This window comes from Enhydra lutris, unplaced genomic scaffold (genome assembly GCF_002288905.1).
Source record: "Enhydra lutris kenyoni isolate GAN:26980312 unplaced genomic scaffold, ASM228890v2 scaffoldscaffold4, whole genome shotgun sequence".
Lineage (NCBI taxonomy): Eukaryota > Metazoa > Chordata > Mammalia > Carnivora > Mustelidae > Enhydra > Enhydra lutris.
Genome location: NW_019154088.1, coordinates 21,474,999 through 21,495,242, shown reverse-complemented (window position 1 = coordinate 21,495,242; position 20,244 = coordinate 21,474,999). Strand labels below are relative to the sequence as shown.

Below are 20,244 nucleotides of genomic sequence, written 5' to 3'. Positions count from 1 at the left end.
CTGCCTCCAAGTCCTCTGGCCCAGCCCTGCATGTAGCTGGACCCTGGGAGGCAGTCTGCATTCCTGGCCAGCTGGGTTGGGGGGTATTCAGTGAACTTTGTGTCCCCAGATGTCCAACCCACCTGGCCTTGCACCCTGAGGCTTGCTGCCAAGGACGAGCATGGTTCTAGGGCTAAGCAGACTTTGGGGCCACAGAGCCCTTGGCAGTGTTGAGAAAACACGGGTGGACCAGTCAGGTGCGGAGCCATGGGTGTCATGCACGTCCGCCAGAGGACTGGGTCATAATACAGGTGCTGTGTGCAGGTCCCCTGTGCACACCGGGCCCTCTCAGGAGGGAGGCCTGTGTGCCTGGTGCACCTGTCCTCCACCTACCCCTGGAGGAGTGACCAAGTTCAAACATTTCTGTGTCCAACCCTCAGGGACTGTTGGGAACCTAGGTTCAAGAGAGGCAGGGACTCACCCAGGACAAATGAGGGGTACAGAGTCCAAGAAGCGGAGCTGCTCTCCAGTCCCAGCCCAGCCCCAACCCTCCCATGAGGCTCGCTTTGGGGGTGAGAGCCCCTCAGATCCTCAGGGATAGCTACCCACCCTGTCCCGCGTGGGGACATGACCTTGGGCATCCCCAGGCAAGTAGAGGCATGTGCACCTGCACACACACACACACATACACAAACACACAACACTATGACTGCCCAGCTCAGGGTCAGAAGGGTCGGACATGCTGGGAGCGAGGTGGGTGACCAGGGGAGAAGAAGAAAGAGGGGGAGACAGCTGGGCCACGGGGCAGGGGCATCAGGACCCTGGCAAGAACCCAGATCCATAGCATGGGAATGAGATACAGGCTAGGCTGCTGGTCAGGGGTCCCCAAGGGGCCCTGGGGGGTTGCCAGGGCACTGGGAGAGAAAAGGGTCTGGGGTTTGGTGTCCACCAACATCCTGGGCTACTGAAGTAGGAAGAGATACCCCCCCCCAAGTCCAGATGAGCACAAAAGGCCTCAGCTTACTCTTCTGTCAATTGGGCCATAGAGACGGGGTGTCCCTAGGGTCCCACAGGCTTGTAGAAATATCTGTTGGCCTTGGATCTTCATCCCTGACCCACTGTGCTCCCAGTCCTGGAAAAATGCTTTGTACTCCCTCGAGGTCCTTCTGAGCAGAGGATAGCCTGGGGATTTGGGGGGTGCTGAGGACCTGGGTTTGCAGAATGTGGCAGAGCACTGGACCCCACTGGTTTGGGGACTAAGGTCAGGACCCTCCTTGTTGCAGCCTCAGGAGGTTCCAGAGTCAGTGCTCTGGTCAGGGTGAGGAGGCCTTAGAAAGGAACCAAGCACCAGGACAAGAGAGGGAAATGGGGAGAAGGTAGGCTTCTGAGGTTTCTCACATCACCCCCAAAGCTCCCAGGTGCTGCTCCTGGGGGACACACAGAGAAGACAGGACAGAGAATGAAAACAATAGAGGGAACCAGGAGAAGTCACAGACTTTCTTCAATCAGATTGGAAACAACATCCCATCATTTTGCTCCATTCTATTTGTTAGAGCGCAGTCACACAGGCCATCCACCCTGGAGGGGAGAGAATTCCACAGGGATGTGTGACCAGGATTCAGGAATGCCAGGAACTACTGTGGGGACTGCCCAGCACATGGGCGCAGACAAGGCCCTGGGACTGAACCTAAACCAATGGGAGCCCCTGGAAGTCTGTGTTGTGAGAGGACAAGGTCAGAATCAGTTCACTGCAACCTTCCCATGGGGGTTGGGAGACAGGCAGGAGGAGGCTGGCTTTGCCTGGACCCCAGAGCAGACCCAGACCCGTCTGAGCTGTGTTCTGTGCCCCACCTAGCCCCCAATTCATCCTTGCATTGCCACGTGCATGTCCCATCCTCCTGTGATAGCAGGAATGTATGTAGAGCTCCTACTCTTGATGGCATCCCTAGAAGTAGAAGCCAGAAGACCCCACTGTGCAGATGGGGAGCCTGGGGAGGCCCTGAGAGGCACAGGGTCTGTCCAGGGTCACAGTCCTGAGCATGAGCAGGAGACTGGTCTGAACCCAGCTCTGTGTCCTCACAGCAGGGACACCGTCCGCACCCAGGCCTCACGGGGCCTGTGGGTAGGCTGTGTGGGTGTCACTGTAGGGATGGGGCATGGGGTAGAGAGTGAGCATTGAGCAGCTGGGAAGGGAGGCCCTCAAGGGCTCTGGTGTGTGGAGAAAGTTGGGTAAGGCATCCCTAGGAAATGGTGATACTTCCCTGACAACAGAGCCCAACAGAATTTGAAACTCAGGTATCTTATGGTTCTTGGTGCTATAGTAAATGGAATCAATTCTCTAATTTCCCTTTCTGTATTTTCATTATTAGTGTATAAGAAAGCCACTGATTTCTGTACGTTGACTTTGTATCCTGCCACATTACTGAATTGCTGAATGAGTTCTAGTAGTTTGGGGGTGGAGTCTTTTGGGTTTTCCATATAAAGAATCATGTCATCTGCGAAGAGAGAGAGTTTGACTTCTTCATTGCCAATTTGGATACCTTTTATTTCTCTTTGTTGTCTGATTGCTGTTGCTAGGACTTCTAATACTATGTTGAACAAGAGTGGTGAGAGTGGGCATCCTTGTCATGTTCCTGATCTCAACGGGAAGGCTGCAAGCTTTTTCCCATTGGGGATGATATTTGCTGTGGGTCTTTCATAGATAGATTTAATGAAGTTCAGGAATGTTCCCTCTATCCCTATACTTTGAAGCGTTTTAATCAGGAATGGATGCTGGATTTTGTCAAGTGCTTTTTCTGCATCAGTTGAGAGGACCATGTGGTTCTTCTCTCTTCTCATATTAATTTGTTCTATCACACTCATATTCCAGAGACAGCCTCCTGCCCAGCTCATTTTGTTGGAGATCCTTGAAAGAAGAACACGCTTGTGTGTTGCATCCCAAAGTCTGGAGGCTTCAGGCTGAGGAAAGCACACCCTGCAAACACTTTATCTTGCTGGGGATGTCATATCAGGACTCCCCGACATCTCTGGTCATTTGGCTGGAAGTACAGAAAGGTAACACCATGAGGCCCAGAGCCAGCCCCCAGCCCCATATGCTCTGATCCAATCTGTGCAGCCCCAGGTCCCCTCCCCATGCATGTATGCATGTGTGCATGTGTGTGTGTGTTTGTAAAGAAGACTCATGAGGGGTGTGCTCACCCCATTCAAGAGCAGGTTGACGAGGGGTCAGATGCCTGGTGGGCAGATCATGTTCACCACCCCAGGTCAAGGTTGGCTGGGTAGTGTAAAGTTTTTTCCGGTGAGATAAACACAACACCAGGCAAAGTGGGTGCGAGGCAAGATTTATTAAAGGCACTCTCCAGCGAAGTTTCAGGGCTCAGGAGGAGGGGAGCCAGGAAAGTTGCGCCCGGAGGAGGTGGGCACCCTCGGGCGAGGTTCGTGACTCTGGAAAGCAGAGTGGCAGAAGTCGCGCCTAAGGCAGGGAGGAGGGGGCTTTTAAGGGGTCTTGAGGGGAGCTCAGGGGTCTTTTGGCAAGTTTCCCTTATTCGGATATTTCGCCTGCTCGTTGGGGTCCCATTGGTCCATAGGAGCCCGGAGCAGGGGTCTCAGATTCCTGCTTGGGCCTTTGTTCTCCTGTCCGAGCTCAGGTCTTGTGGTGGGAACTTTCACCATCTTGGGCCTTTGTTCTCCGGTCCGAGTTCAAGTCTTGTGGCGGGAACTTTCGCCATCTTAAGTAGCCCTTTCTGGCAGCCCAACAGGTAGGACAGGGTGTGAGGGGCTGCGAGCTTCTCCCCGGGGGTTATTTTATCCTGTGTCCTGCAGGTATGAGTCCCTGTCCCGAGTGTGGGGCTGTGCACGCACAGGACTGTGTCTGATCTGGAGCAGCAGGGGGACTAGGCAGGAGGACAGTGAGGATGGACAGGCAGGGCTGTGATGCATCCAGGCTGGCCACTGGTCCCTGTCTTTGCAGAACACCAGGGAGGATGAAACAGGGAGGAGGCTGGCTGACACCTGCTCTATCTCCTGACACAGGGAGTGACTGTAGGGGGCTCTCCAGGAGCAGGGACTGGGCACTGCCTGGCCAGGCCTCTGACACCGCCCAGGCCACTGTCCCTGCTGGTACCACACCGGACTGTGGTCCAGGACCTGGAGCCCATGGAGCCTGAGCCCAAAGGTGAGAAGGCCGGGGCTGAATGTTTGTGGGTGTCTGGGGATGGGTCGGTGCTAGGCCCCACAGGCGGGAGACCCCAGAGGCTGGTGTGGGGCCAGGAGCAAGGACTGGGCTCAGAGCACCCAGCGGGTGGACTGCAGTTGGGGAGATGTTCCGGTGAGGGTTCCTTCCTGGCTGTAGCTTCTCTGGGAGGCCCTGGGCTAAGCGCTATCTCTGCAAAGGCACGAAAACGTGTTCTTCATTCCAGGATCTCCAATGAGGTGAGCTGGGCAGGGGGCTGTCTCTGGAATGCGGGGGCCTGGATACCTGGGTCTAGCTCTGAAGAGCCAGAGCTGGCCCCAACTTCATCCACAGCTCCAGAGGGGGGGATGGTGCCTGGCGAGACTTCAGCAGGAGACCAGGAGCCAGCAAATGACAAGGCACCTGCCCACATAGAGCCTGATACTGTCCCGGAAGAGCTGGTGCCTACTCCTGCCCCAGCCCCTGCTCCTGCTCTAGTTCCTGCTCCTGTCCCTGCCCCAGCCCTTGCTCCTTTTCCTGCTCCTGTCCCTGCCAGAGCCACTCCCCCTTCCCCTGCCCCAGCCTGTGCTCCTGCTCTTGCATCTGCCCATGCTCCTGCCCCTGCATCTGCCCATGCTCCTGCCCCCTCCCCTATCTTAACCCCTGCCCCTGCTCCTGCTCCCGCAAGGCTCTCAGAGCCACATCCAGAGCCCGCAGCCCTGCTCCTCATACAATTATCCCTTGTTCCAGCCCCCGAACCCGATGGCCTGCAAGAATATTTCATCCCCTACCTGTATATTCTTTCTCTTCGGTACATATTAACTGTTACTTCATCTTTCCATGGTCTGCATACTGTTTATTATTTGCTTTAAATAAAATGGCTTGTTTTCACTTGAACACATCACGAGCATTAAGTACATTCCCAGTTCTGTGCCACCACACCACAGAACATCGCTGCAGGATACCTCCTTCCCCAAAGGAGACCCTGAACCCAAAGCCCTCCCTGCCCATTTTTCCTCCAGCCCGGCCTCTCACAACCCCTAAGCTGCTTTCTCTCTCTATTCCTTTACCTGTTCTGGATGTTTCTGTATGTGCCTTTGTGTCTGCACACCTATTTTCAAAAGGGACTCTTTTTATTTTTTCTGTGTTTATGTGATGTAGAATTTCCCTTATTAAATATTGAAACCCCCGATGGATTACAGATGATATCTAATCATAAAGACCCCTTTAGGAATTATGGCCACAATGTCGGAGTTGAGACCCCTGTTCCTGCTGGAACACCACAGCCTGACCCCAGACAGGACACAGCTGGTTCCTCCTGTGGCCCACACAGAAACCAGGGAAATGCAGAAAGCTGGAAGACACACCACAGAGGGCAAACACATCGCTCACAACCCAAGGCCAGAGAAACCCAAGAGAATAGTTTCACCTGACTCTGCTCCAAACCAGGCTCTAAGTCACGGGGTTCCACAGGGACAGAGACCAAATGCATGCAAGTTCAGAGGGGAGAATAGGCATGTGGGGAGTATGTGTCAGAGATGCAGGAGCTCCTGGGGAAGGGCTCTGGCAAAGGAAACCCTAGGAAGGCAGCGCTGGTCACCCTCAGAGTGGCATCCCTGGGGAGAATGTGAAGAACCAAAGGTCCAATGCAGGTCCCCTGGAGAGAAGGGTGATGGGCACCCCTGTCTGGGAGAACAGTGAGCAGCACCCATCCCAGGTTGCAGGTGTACCCATCACCTAGCAGTACTCGGCATCAGACTCAGCCCCAGAAAGTCGGGCATGATTTTTCACAGATGGATTATCAAGTGTTCAGTACAGCGGTGGTGGAGAGAGCAGGGAATGGAACAATGCTAATGCTCAAGGAGATGGATGGGATCCACGGTCCCAGGCCTCATGATAGAATGTCCTGTAGCTACTGTCCCAGGGTCGTCTGGGCACAGGATCTGGGAAACCCCTCCTGCAACCCTGCTCCTGGGAAATTTCAGAATTGTTTGAAGAGGTAGAGAGGATCCAGGGTGACAGCAGGACCAAGGAGAAGGAAGATCAGCACTGGGAGGATGGATGGATGTGCCCTGAGCCACCATCCAGGGCCCAGGCTGTGATGTCCTAGGACCTCACCCCAAATAATGGCTCCTGATACATGGACCAGACTTCTGCTCTTTCACTCCCTCCTTCCCTACCTCATTTATTTACTGTCTCATTCATTACCCCCTCTCTCCTTCCCCTCCACCCCTCCCTTCCCTTGCCCACTCCATCACACTCTCTGCCTCCCTCCTTCCCCTCACTCTCTCCCTTTCATCCTCCCTCCCTCCTTCTCTCTTTGTCTCATCCTCCCTCTCTCCCTCCATTCCATCCTCCTGTCTTCCCTCCCATCCCAGTCCCTCACTCTCATCCTCACTCCTACCCTGCCATCCTCCTTCTTGCCCTTCCCTTTCTCGCTCACTCCCTCCCTGCCCCCCATCCCTCTCTCCTTTCCTTCCTTCCCTCTTTTCCTTCCCTCACTCCTTACCCTCCCTCCCTCCTTATCCTCACTCCCCTCCCTCCCTCCCTCTTGTCCTCCTTCATTCAGCAGAAGATCTGGGGTACCTGCTTTGTACTGAGCACTGGGACTTCATCAGTGAGCACTCCCCCAACCATGTGGTCATGTCCACTGTGGGAGGTGACAGGGGCCAATCTTCAGGGCTAGCAGTGCTGATGAGCACCAGGAACCTGCTCCTGAAAACAGAGACCAGTTGCACAAAGAAAAGAATGGAGAAACCCATGCTTAGCACTTCCTCTAGAAAAGTCTAGTCCTGGAAAGTGACGAAAAATAAATACACCCTAGACTTCATACAGTGTGAGTGCTAATGGCCCATATACCCTGATTCCTAGAAGCAACAAAGAGTAAATCATCCAGTGTCAACTGGGGGTTTGTGACAACTTTTCTGACCAAATGACAGTGCTTCAGCCAACATCTACAGGGCCTCCGAGTTTTCCCAAGGGTCTCTATGATCCTCTGACTCTTCCATCAACCTCCTTGCAAAGCTCTGTCCTGTCATCTTCCTTGTCTCTGACTTTTCAGCAACCCTTCTGTGGTCTCCCCTCCCCCCACCAGGGCCACTCTCACCAGGATTCCACATCCCCTTGGCTGGGTGCCCACATCCCACACTGGGCTCCATGAGCCCTATGTCTTGTGCAAGGCCTGGGTGCTCCTCTGAGGTCACTTGGCATCTCCCTTGAAGTGGCCTGCTTCTTACTGCACTAGGTCTCCTCTGACAAGTCTGTGAGGCCAACCTGTGCCCATGTCATGGGCATGGAAGTGCGAGTCCAGAAGGTTCAGACGGCCTGCTCCCAGTCCCAGTGTGTAGAACCTGAGCCAAGAGTGGTCCCTGAGCGGAGGAGGAGTTGGGCCCAGGGAGCCTGGGGGAGGATGTGGCATAGTGAGGCCCCAGGAGGGGAGTGAGCACCAAGGGGGCCTGGCGCTCAGGCCTGTTGGGAGACCACGTCCCATCTGCACTGGATCTGTCCCCAGGGCGGAGGTCATCGGGGTATCCACCCTTCTAGGCTGCAGGTTGGCAGTGACTGGCAGGGGAGGGGCACGGCTGGTGCAGAAGAGAGCCCTTAGGTAGAGAGGAGGGGCAGGCGCTCCCCCAGCAGCACTGGGGTGGGCTGAGGGGTCGTCAGTGGACAGCAGTGTCTGCAGCTGGGGTCTCCACACAGGCCCCCTCCTGATGCTCAGCACAAGTTTGTCTGGATGGCCTGTGTCCTCAAACACAAAGTCTGGCCCAGGACCTCCCCCCAAGCTCCTATTCCCAATCCTTTGCACTCACCTCAAGGGCAAAGAATGGCCAATAGTTTAGGTGGTGTTGGGCACACAGAGACATGTGATTTTCTGGCCCACGCTGTAACACTGCTGGCATTTTAAAGATCTCAGGGCTTTGATTCAAAAATGGTAGAATGCCAGGGACCCCACACAGCTTTCTGGAAACCTGCCTCTGTGCCTTGCAGCTCTCCCATCCCACCAGCTCTGCTCAGAACCCTTCCAGATCACAGACCCACAGTCTTGTGTCCTCAGACATCCCAGATGATGTGCCTTCAAAAGCAATCCAGGTGGGGCAGCAGGACACACTGCAGATTCCAGTAAATCTCCCTCCCAGAAAATGAGGGTACTGCTGGACAAGCTGTCTGAAAACAGCCAGGTCAGTGTTCCAGGAAGACACCAGAGGCACAGAAGTAACTGAGGAGCAACTGAAGGTCAGGTAGGGACAATGGGAATCTCGGGTGGTTTTGCCTAGGGGCAGCTTCCGTCCCCCTAAACCCTCAGTGTGATGGCTCCACTGGGGGATGGGGGAGGGACCACACCTGGAGGACCCATGGCTCCACTGTCAGGGGTCACAAACTTGATCTGTGCACAGGTGGGGAAACCAGGCCACATCCCAAAGAATTTCTGGAAACAGTAGACATCTCAGTGGCAGTCGGCCTGGAAGGTCAACTTCCCAGCTGCCTGAGGTGGGATCGAGCCACAGACCAGCACACTAGCCAGAAATGAAAGAAGTAGAACCAGTTCTTCATTTCAATAGTTTCTGAGGTACTGGTTTGTTCCTATGGTTAGTATAATTTGCAAGGCCCTGAAAATATTCTCCTTATGTTCTCGCTGGAGAGGTTTTTGAAAAATCTCTGGTTTATAGGTAAAATCAGCTGGAACTGACCTTGGCTGGCACAGCCATGTTGGGAAAGGCATGGAGTTTCCCCCACATACTAAAAATATATCTCCTGTATGATTCCACTAATGGGTAGATATTTGCAGGAAATGAAGTCCGTTTTTCGAAGTAAGATCTGCACACTCTGACCCAATCTTCCCAAGGAGGGGGCGGCCACCCTTAGCAACAGGGCACCTATGTGGGAAGTCATAGGCAACCCTCCCTTGGAAGCACAGCAGCGCATTCAATGTCCTGGATACTAGGAGGAGATGGAGTACAGCACCAGGCCAGTGAGGGTCAGGACATATTACCCCAAATATGGCACCTTGGCAATATAGAATCTGAAATAATTTTCCATAGAGCAGAAACAGGAAGTACCCTCTGATCCCCAGCCATCAGCCCTTCTTCCCTGAAGCAGGTCAGAATACTCCCATGTGGCACTTTCTCTCCCCAGACCACAGGGAGGACAAGCTTATCATCAGAGTCAAGGAATTTAGGACCCCAAAGGCTATAGGAACAAACCTGGTTAAATTAAACTTTATCTTCCTAGTTACTTTTTTACCATTTACCAGCCCTAGCTCAAAACCCTGTGTCTCTCAATTCTTCACACATTTATTGCTTCTTTGCCTAAAACAGAGAATTGTCTGCTCCAATTGCCTCTGCTGGTCTCCATGTTCTTGTGAGGCTCCCAGCAAAAAAAATCAATACACTTTGTCAGCTTTTCTTCTGTTCATCTGTCTTTATCAATTTCCAGACCCAGCCAGGGACCCTAAGATGAGTTTAAGAAAACTTTCCTCTCTCAAAGCCCTGGGTGGGGGTGGGAGATGGGGAGGGGTTGTGGTGGTGGTGGCTGGTGGAGTCAGGAAAATCCATGCCCCCTTCCTGACCTTGGTTAAAACTGCCCTCTTGTGGGAAGCAGCACAGGGCTGTGCAGGGCTGGGGAAGCCAGGGCGAGGCTGGTGGAACATGTAGGAAGCTACCTGACCCCCCAGCCAGAGGACTTGGCCCCACTGACAGGTCAAGGGTGTGATGATGAATATTATAATGGGAGCATCCTGAATATCAGACCTTCCCCTGCCCAGGTTTCATTATTGCTGCTCTTTGTGGTTTCTACCGTTGGCTTAGTGACTTTTTTGAACTAATTTTGTCAAGTCTGTGTTCTTTGCTATGTGTGGCTACTGAATCCCTTACTGTTAACTTAGCAGTCAGCCAGTGGCTGGGCAGAGAGGTCACCTGTGTTTCTGAGCTATGGCTACAGATTGGAGGGCCCCACAACCTCATGTTCAGGTTCGAATAATCTGCTCAAGTGGCTCATGGAACTCAGAGAAACACGTTACTTACTAGATGACCAGTTCATTAAAAGTACAGAACTCAGGACCAGGCAGATGGAAGCGATGAGCAGGGTAAAGTGTGTAGCAGAGGCTCGGAGCTCCCCTGCTCTTGGAGTGAAAGACGACTTTATCCACCTCCACTCTGACCTTCGTCTGTACTTCCTAACTGATGATGTCCCTCCTTCAGGCTCATCTGGTAACTCAAGTCAAAGATCCAGCGGGCACCAAAACGACCCCTCAAGCAATAACCACTGCCTGACACCAGCAAGACCCCACGTGACGGACCCCAAGACAATGATTGACTGGAACTTTACTGACCCCCTGCACCTGCCCACCGACCTTTGTCCTAGATTTTCCTCGTATAAAAACCTAGGAGTGTTTTCAACACCTTGAAGCCATGCCAGTCCTCGGCCTTCCGGTGTCAGCTACTCTGAATTACATTTCCTTTCCTGTGTCACCACCACTGTCTCTCTGTTTTTGGATCAGGGACACTGTGATTAGTGTAATTAGCAAGTCAAATACCAGTTATTACCCTCCCCAGGGTTCACTGCTGCTGCTCCTCTCACTGAAGTTCTTCTGTTGGCTTAGTAACATTTCTAAACTGATTTTGTCAAATTTGTATCCCTTGTTGTGTGTGGCCACAGAAGTGTCTGGTCTGTGAATGTAGTGGTCAACTGTAGACTGGGTGAGATTTCCTTAGACATCTGGAAACTGCCTTCCTTCTGAAAACAAAAACAAAAACAACAAAACAAAACAAAAACAAAAAAAAAATCTTCCAGTCTTTGCAGATGGGGAGGAGAGCTTTGGGTGTGTGGATGTTGGGATACATCTTCAGCACCAGCCAGGCCTCTTAGCACTCTGCCTTAGCCTTCACTTCCTACTTGCCAAGTCTGACAATCACCACAGGGCAGAGCCTAGGGCTTTCTCAGGTCAGCCCTGAGCAGGCACCCAGCCCATGCATGCAGTGTTCCAGGGGCTTGGGAATAGGTCAGAGCTTCCAGGCCCTTCTTCCCTAAAGCTCCACATCACTCAGCCATTCTTCCAGTGATTCTCCTTGGTTTCTATTTGCCCCAACTCTTATCCATTGCCCTAGGTAGCAGAGACTCACATATGCCTTTAAATGGTTTGGACATCGACTGTCCTCCAGTAGCCACCTCACTACTGGGAGAGTTGTTGGAAAGCAACAAGTCACAGAGGAATCCAAGGGTCTGGATTTGGTGTTTCCCTTTCCTGAGATGGGGACATCTGTGACAGGAGCAGGTGGCCAGCTTGGTGGGAGGTTGCAGGCCCCTGATGTGGACAGGACAGATGGGGTAGAGGTGAGGCTGAGACCTCACCTGGCATCTGGACTGAACTGGTCTTCAAAGCTGCAGATTGGTTGGGACCCTCTTCAGGCTGAGAAGCAAAATGAGGGGAGCAGAGGAGACTGAGGAGCATAATCAGATATATAAAAAATTGCTCAACATCCCTCAACATGAGGAAAATACAAATCAAAACTATAATGAGATACCACCTTACACCAGTTAGAATGACTAAAAATAACATGACAGGAAACAACAAGTGTTGGCAAGGTTGTGGAGAAAAGGGAATCTTTTCACACTGTCGGTGGGAATGCAAGCTGGTGCAGTCACTCTGTAAAACAGTATGGAGGTTCCTCAAGAAGTTGAAACTAGAGCTACCCTATGACACAGTAACTGAACTCCTGAGTATTTATCCTAATGATACAGATGTAGTGAAAAGAAGGGCCGCCTGCACCCCAATATTCATAGCAGCAATGTCCACAATAGCCAAATTGTGCAAAGAGCCTAGATGTCCTTCAACACATGAATGGATGAAGAAGATGTGGTCCATATATACAAGGGAATATTTCTCAGCCATCAGAAAGGATGAATACCCACCATTTGCATCAACATGGGTGGAACTGGAGGGGATTATGCTGAGTGAAATAAGTCAAGCAGAGAAATACAATAATCATATAGTTTCACTCATACATCAAACATAAGGAATAAGCAGAGGACCACAGGGGAAGGGAGAGAAAACTGAACAGGAAGAAATCAGAGAGGAAGACAAACCATGAGGGACTCTGGACTCTGGGAACCAAACTGAGGGTTACAGAAGGAAGGGGGTGGGGAAATGGGGTAGCCAGGTGACGGGTATTAAGAAGGGCACATATTGTGATGAGCATTGGGTGTTACAGGCAACTAATGAATCAGTGAACACTACATTAAAATCTACTGAGGTACTATATGTTGGTTAAGAAATATAATTTTAAAAATTAAATTAAATTATATTAGGGGTGCCTGGGTGGCTCTAAATTAATTAAATTAGGGGTGTCTTGGGGCTCAGTGGGTTGTCATGGCAGTGGCAAGGTGCAGGGACTGGGAGGGAAGACCCAACCACGGGCCATCTGGCTTTACTGCCATTGCAGGACCACTCCCAGCCCTACCAGAAGATGTCTGTCTAGAACCAGGAAGAAAACCTTTTCCCTTGATTGTTCTTTTTAAAGATGGTTGCTCAGCATTGACACAGAAAAACATCTGACATAAAACTGGAGCCGTTCACAGCTGCAAATGACCCAGAAGTTATCAAAATGTAGTGACCACAAAGACAGGACCTTGTGTCCCCAGATAGGCCTCCTGTGTGTGGGTGCAGCTGAGGGCCCTGGACATGCTCGTGTCAGCAGGGCTGGGCTCCATGGTCTCCCTCAAGGGGACAGAAGTAGGAACCTGCTCTGAAAGCTCTGCTCAGGACACCACCCCCTGATGGAGACGGGGATAGCCCCTCATGAGTCCCAGATGTCCTGGTGATTCTTGGGCATGGCCTGAATCTCAGCTTCTTCATGAAGGGTGGGGGAGGGCAACCCAGCCACCATGGGTCCCACAGGTCCTCCAGGGGATGGCTCAGCAGCCACAGGCCACACAGGTCCCTGATGTCCTGGTGATTCTTGGGCACAGCATGAATCTCAGCTTATTCATGAAGGGTGGGAAGGGCAGCCCAGCTGCTGCGGGTCCCACAGGTCCTCCAAGGATAGCACCTTGGTGGGCTTGTGGTCCAGCAGATACCTGTTCAAGTGGCTCTCATCATGCCACACAACCTCAATCCCATTGGCCACATCGACCCCCATCACCTGGTGACAGGCCAAGGTCAGTGAACCTCCACCACCAATGCCCAAAAAAGGCCCCCATGTAGTAAACATTGCCCTGGTCTCTGGGGATGTGGGCCTGGGGCTGTGGCTGGCACTGGTAACTGAAGTGTTCATGGGATACACGGTAGAATCTGGGATGCAGCATGCCAAAGAGAGGGGACAGGATATCCATGCCCACATGGTCACAGAACTTCATGTCTACATCCATACACACCAGGTCATCCACCTCACAGAGGAAGTGCTGCTCACAGAAGCAGCTGTCTATGTGCTGCATGGACACATTCTGCCAGTGCAGGATGCCAGGGACCTCGAGGACCATCACGTCCAGCCCTCCCAGGGGGGCACACGGGTCCAGCAGCCTACTGGTTGGTTAGGACCTAGTAGGTGACCCTGTGTGCCAGCATGATGGGCTTCTCTGTCCTCTGCAGGTATAGCTCCAGGAAGACCACCTATCCACAAAGAGAGAGACAAGGCAGGAGGAGGGTCACTGTCAGAGGCTGGCAGTGGAACCCCAGAGCTGGGGGCCATGGGTGTGTGCATCTTCTTCAAGGGGGCAGGCCCTGGGCTGCTTTAAGCAACAGCCACTCTCCCAGCCTGGCCGGAGCAAGTCTGCTTGTGGGGCCTCCCTACCTTCTCCTCCCAGAGATGGGGGCCATCAGCACCCTATAATATAAAGGGGAGCCTGAGGCTTCAAAAGAGGGAAACCAGCCCCACAGTCATGATGCTGGAGCCACGAACACTCCCCTTGTGCCGAGCTCCCAGGCAAACCCTGGGGATACAGTGGGAGAGGTAAGGCTGGAGAGGACAGGCAGCAGGGGAGAGATCACAGAGAGGCTCAAGGTTCTGTTCAGGAAAGATCACTCTGCTGGTTACCCGGGAAGAATGGGCTCTGTACAGCAGAGGACAGGAAGACCCTAACCCTAAGCCCTAACCCTAACCCCACCCTAACCCTAATCAAACATCATGCTCAGTTTTGAGGACTGACAGCTCTACTCTGAAATCACAAACAAGTCCATCATGCTGGCTTTCTCTCCTTGCTCAGTATTGTACTGAAAGTTCTACCCAGAACAATAAGGCAAGAAATAAGAAATGCACATGTGAAAAGAAACAGAACTAGGTCTATTCAGAAACCAGAGATGGCATCATCTCATATAGAAAGCTTCCTAAAGAATCAACAAAAAATGATCACAGACAGTTTCCTAATTCCACAAAGTTACAGGACAAAATATCAATATGCAACAATCTCTCTTATTTGTATACACTAGCAATAGATCATGCAAAAAGGAATTTAAGAAAACAATTCCATTTGAAGGAACATCAACATTGACAAAATATTTTGGAATAGAAGTAATCAAGGTGTACGTCTTGTACACCAGATATTACAAAACATTGCTAAAAGAAAGTAAGGGAAACCTAAATAAATCTGAAGACACCCCATGGTGATGAAAATACATGCTATTGGTAAGATGGCAACAGTACACAAAGCAATGTGAAGGTTTAATGTGCTCCCAAGAAATTTCACAAAGGCCTTTGGGAAGAAATGCACAAGCTAATTCTAACAGTCATATGGAATTTTAAGGAACCACAAGATAGCCACAACCATCTTGAAAAAGAAAATCAAAGGTAAAAGGTCATACTTCCAAAGTTCAAGTCTTAATACAAAGCAACAGTAAATAAAACATTGTGATACTGTCATAAATGTATGCATAAACCTGAAACAAATAATATATGTCAATTAATTAAATTTAAATTTACAAAAAAATTTAAATAAAAATTTTTTTAAAAGTATGCATACAGATCAGTGGGATTTAACTGAGAGTGCAGAAATAAACCACTTCATCTACGGTCCACTGAGTTTTGATAAGAGTGGACAACATAACACTGGGGTAACAGAATGGTCTTTTCAACAAAGGGTGCTAGGCAATCAGCTATCCATGTACAAAGAAATGGAACTGGACACTTACCTCACACTACATATAAACAGTAACTCAAAATAAGTTAAAGGCTTCAATGTAAGAGATAAAATTACAAACTCTAGAAGAAACAAATGAGGATAAATCTTCATAACCTTGGAAGTAGCAATGCTTTTATCTGAGACCAAAACATAAGAAGGGAAAGAAAAAAATAGATACAATAATATCCTCAAAATTAAAAATCTGTCCTGGGCACCTGGGTGACTCAGTTGGTTAACCATCCGACTCTTAATTTTGGCTCAGATCATGATCTCAGGGTCATGAGATTTAGCCCCACGTCAGGCTCCACACTGAGTGTGGGGCCTGCTTAAGATTCTCTTTCCTTCTCCCTCTGCCCCTTTCCACTTGCACACTCTCTCTCTGACTCTATCTCACTCTGATGACTTTTCCCGCTTTCATCTCTGACCCAAGGACAGGGAACAAAGGCAACACAGATCTACACTTCGAAATGTCAACAGAAATCTGCAAACCCAAGTTCTCACAGGAGCTAAAGATTCAGGACCAGGGTGACAGAAAGGGGAGGCCGATAGCAAGGAACCAAGGGAACACGTGATGTGCATGTGAGCAGGCCCACTTCTCTACCTGTTGGAAGTGAGCCATGCCTGACAGGAGGGAGTCCCACCTGCACCTGATCTGTCCATTTGCTGCCCTTGAGCAGAGCAGAGGATGGGCTGAGCTGAGTGTAGCTGTCGGGGAGAGATGGCCAGCTGGCCACAGATGCTACCTGCCGAGTACTTATAGGACCAGCTCCTGGTCCTCAGCTAAGATGAAACAATCATTATGTGTAGTGATCTATTTCCAGGGGCAGGTCATGTCCTCAGTGCCTTGGTGACTATATCCTCTCCCACTGTATTTTTAAAAAACACCTTAGGCAGGTAAGATTGACATACAAAAAGCTGTTCCTAGTTAATGGATGAACTTGACCTTGACCCTAACTCTACTATCTAGTTAGGATGTACTCAATTTAGCATATTGCTCATAAATTAGAGGATGGTTTTTAGGGGCTAAGGACTAACCTTCTGTCCTATTCTCCCTTGAATCTGGTAAATTGAACGTACTCGGCCACATGCTATCTAGAGAGTGGCCACACGGGGGCAACAGGGAGTCAACAGTGCCCCCAAACCCCACTGCAAAGCCCATTCTTCCTTCATCCTGTCAAGCCTTGTTCATTCAATGTTTACAGGTCATTGTATAGATGATGAAAAGTGTGACTTTGCAGAATTTTATAAAAGCCAAACTAATTCTTTCAACCTGTTAAGAATAGAAGATGTTTTCTAAAATCTCAGACTTGGAGAGCACATGAAGACCCAGGGACCTGGGAAAGGGCTATTACTATGGAATCTATTCAGGTCTACTTAGGAAAGAACAATGGCTTCTATTCCACTTCTTTTCAGCAAGAATTTGTGTCAACTAACAGCACTGAATCCATACAAAATAATGCAGCTCAGAGGAAAACAAAAGGAGAATCAACAGCCTCCAGAAACAGAGAAAGAGCCTTATGCAGGAAGGCTCTGCTCAGGCCAATTTGCATTTCTGTAGATCCTCTAGAGCTTGAATGCCCCCAATGCCCCTGGAGGTCCTGTGTCAGGCAGAATGCCACCCTGATGCTGCACTGTTGTAACCTGTGACAAGCCTCCTGGTCCCTTCCTCCAGGAGACACCCCCTCCCCCCTGAGGACTCCAGCCTGCTTCTCGGAACTCCCATTCCCCTTTCTGACCCCATCGTTCACTTTTCCCATCACCACCATTGTATAGAGTACATTTAATTACACACTATTCTGCCACTGAAATGTTTTTTGTCATGTTTGCTGTGAAAAGATCCCCTGCATCATCTACCCTAGTGTAGAATCACCAGTTGCATTGCATGACTTAACTGTGGACTCCAAGTGCCCTCACAGTGTCTTGGGGCTAGTGTCCTGGGCAAGGTCCTCACTAAGCCGGCTCAGCGCTTGCAGTGAAGGCCTGACCCAGGCACTGCTAATTGTGTACAAGGAAGGCAGCACAGCCAAAACCTTGGTTTGGGCTCAGAATTGCTCCTGGCCCCTCAGCCACATCAGATGGCCTGGGGGCACACCCTGAAGACACTTGCTAGTCCAATGTTGCCCTGGGGAATCTCCATGGAACAGCCTTTAAGTCCAATGGGGGAACTGCATAGGAGTGGGGACGATGTGAGTCAGAACTCCTGAGATAGAATCCATCTTGGAGACTCCCCAGAACTTCCTAGGAGTTCATTCCATAGTCTTGAAGGAATCAATTCATATAAAAACATTTCCTCCTTTTAGAAAGCCTGAGCCTCAAGCTTCAATGAAGTGAATCTCCTAGGTCATGTTGACAATCAGCGAAGAGCCAGACTGAGATGGGAGATGGCCTCCAGCATGATTCCCCAGAGTGGCTTTAGCTAGAGCTGCAACCACCCATTGATCTTTCCTGGACTCCCAGACTCTTATGGTACTCTTCATGGGGGCATATTCTGGGAACAAAGGTCATGTCAGTGCCACAGAAACCTCTAACACTGGTTACAACGAGACTCTGGGATATCAATGGAGTCCCAAGCCATAGGCCATCTCAGAGTTTGTCTGCAAAGATATGGTTGGTGGGAAACCCACATGCTGACAGAGGGTAGAGGAAGATGGAAAAATTCTGGGAAAGAGGGGGTGGACAAGTCACATCTAGCCCCAGATGACACAGTGGTGTCTAGCAGGGCAAGCCCCCCAAATGCCCCACAATGCTGTCACAGAGTTCACCCCTAAGGTTTGAAGCTGAGCTTCAAGGATGGGTTATGAGGGCTCTGGCTAGCTCAGGGAAGCATAACACAAGATATAATAAAGCCACAGCCTTGACAGATGAATGTTCATGGAACAATAGCTTTCTCCAAATATATTCTGAAATGGTAAAAAAAACTCACTGATAAAACATGGATATTTTTTATTAAAAAGAAAGCCATACTTCCATACTTGTTCAATTAGTAAATATATATGGAGTATCTACTTAGTGCAAATGTATAGCTTTAGTCCCACCTAGGAGTTTGCAAAGAGCATGGGATATAATCAATGGATCAACAACAGGAAGGAATGCAGGCTAAGGGCTCAGAGAGCCATTCTATTCAGAGAGGCCCATTAAGGAAGCCCACTGAAAAGATGCCTTTAGTCAAAACCAGAAGGACAGGGCCAGCAAATTCATCTCGGAGAAGAGTCACAGAGCAACTCAATTTTTAATTATTTTGACAATAAAACATAAATGTCAGCAAATATTGTCTTAAGTGTTGCCTTGGAACATTTGGTTCTTCTCTGTAACTATTTGGGTTACATGCTAACCTTTAATCACTATAAAACACTCTAATAAAATGTCTTATTTAAGCATGGACATATTGTATTAAAAGGCAAATAAATTAAACCTAGCAAACCCCTAAACCCTAACCCTAACCCCTGACCCTTACCTGTGACCCTAAACATGACCCCAACACTGACCCTAGGTTGAGTTGGGAGGGGTCTGTCCCCAGAGACCTGGCACCAATTCCCCAGGGACTGGGGATACCTGAGCAATTCCAGACGACTCCGCCTGCCACCCAGAAGGAAACCATGGCCTTTGGAACTCCGGAAATGAATCAGAGAAGGAAAAATCTGCATGCCCACCTGAGGCCACCCCCACATTCAGTGGCCGGCTGGACACAAACCTCGGGCCTGACACTCACCCTGACCCACACCCTCAACTCAGCCCTCTGTGAGTCTTGCTACACAGCTGGCTGGTTGAACCTCCCATGATCCTAGGCCCCACTCCCAACCCTAGGTTGGCTTTTTAATACCAGAGGACTGGCTCCAAATCCCTAGGGAATGGGGACACCTATGCAAAGCAGAGGGCTCATCCCTCAACAAAGTCAGAAGTCATGCCTTCTGGAACTCCAGAAAGGATTTGGAGCAGGAGAAATCTGAATGACATCTTGAACCAATTCCTGCTTATTTATAGTTTCATACCATACTGAATACAAAGCCTGAGCCTGATACTCTCCTTAACTCTAGCCCTCAATTCAGATGTCTCTGAAGGTCTCCACACCTAAGTAGATCACACCTTCCATGCTCCTGGGACTACCCTTATCCTAGCTTAAGACATAGGTGAAAACATGAACACACATTTCTACCAAAAGGGAATACAAGAGACCAAGAAACATACGACAAAGTGCTCCATATCAAGAGCCATCAGGGAAATACAGATCAAAACCACAATGAGATATGACCTTACAACAGTTGGCATGGCTAAAATTATCAAGGCAGGGAACAACAAGTGTTGGCGACGACGTGGTGAAAGGGGAACAGACTTACACTGCTGGTGGGAATGCAAGCTCATACAGCCAATCTGCCAAATGTTATTGAGTTTTGTCAAGAACTTAAAAATAGAGCTACCCTATGATCCAGCAATTGCAGTACTAGGTATATACCCCAAAGATACAGATTGAGTGAAAAATAGTGGCACCTGCCCCCCAACATTCATTGCATTATCCACTCCAGCCAAAATATGGAAAGAACCCAGATGTCCACAGACAGATGAATGGACAAAGAAGATGTGGTTCATATCTACAATGGAGTATTATTCAGCCATCAGAGAGGATGAAGACTTACCATCACATCCACCTGGATGGAACTGGAGGGTATTATGTTGAGCGAAATAGGTCTATCAGAGAAAGACAGTTGGCACATGGGTTCACTCATATGTGAAATAGGAGAAACACCACAGAGGATCAGTGAGTAAGGGAGGGAAAACTGAATGGGAAGTCATCAAAGAGGGAGAAAAACCACGAGAGACTCTTCATTACAGAAACAAACTGAGGGTTGCTGGAGGGGAGTTGGATGGGGGATGGGGTAACTGGGTAATGGGCATTAAGGAGGGCATGTGATGCAATAAGCACTGGTTGTTATATGCACTTGATCTATTATTGAACATTACATCTGAAACTAGTGATGTACTATAGGTTG

At 50.0% G+C, this 20,244-nt stretch overlaps 1 pseudogene; it reads right to left on the bottom strand.

Annotated features, from left to right (window-relative positions):
- Positions 1-6,711: 6,711 nt before the first annotated feature.
- On the bottom strand, positions 6,712-15,878 carry LOC111139334 (annotated as a pseudogene).
- Between the last annotated feature and the right edge of the window lie 4,366 nt (positions 15,879-20,244).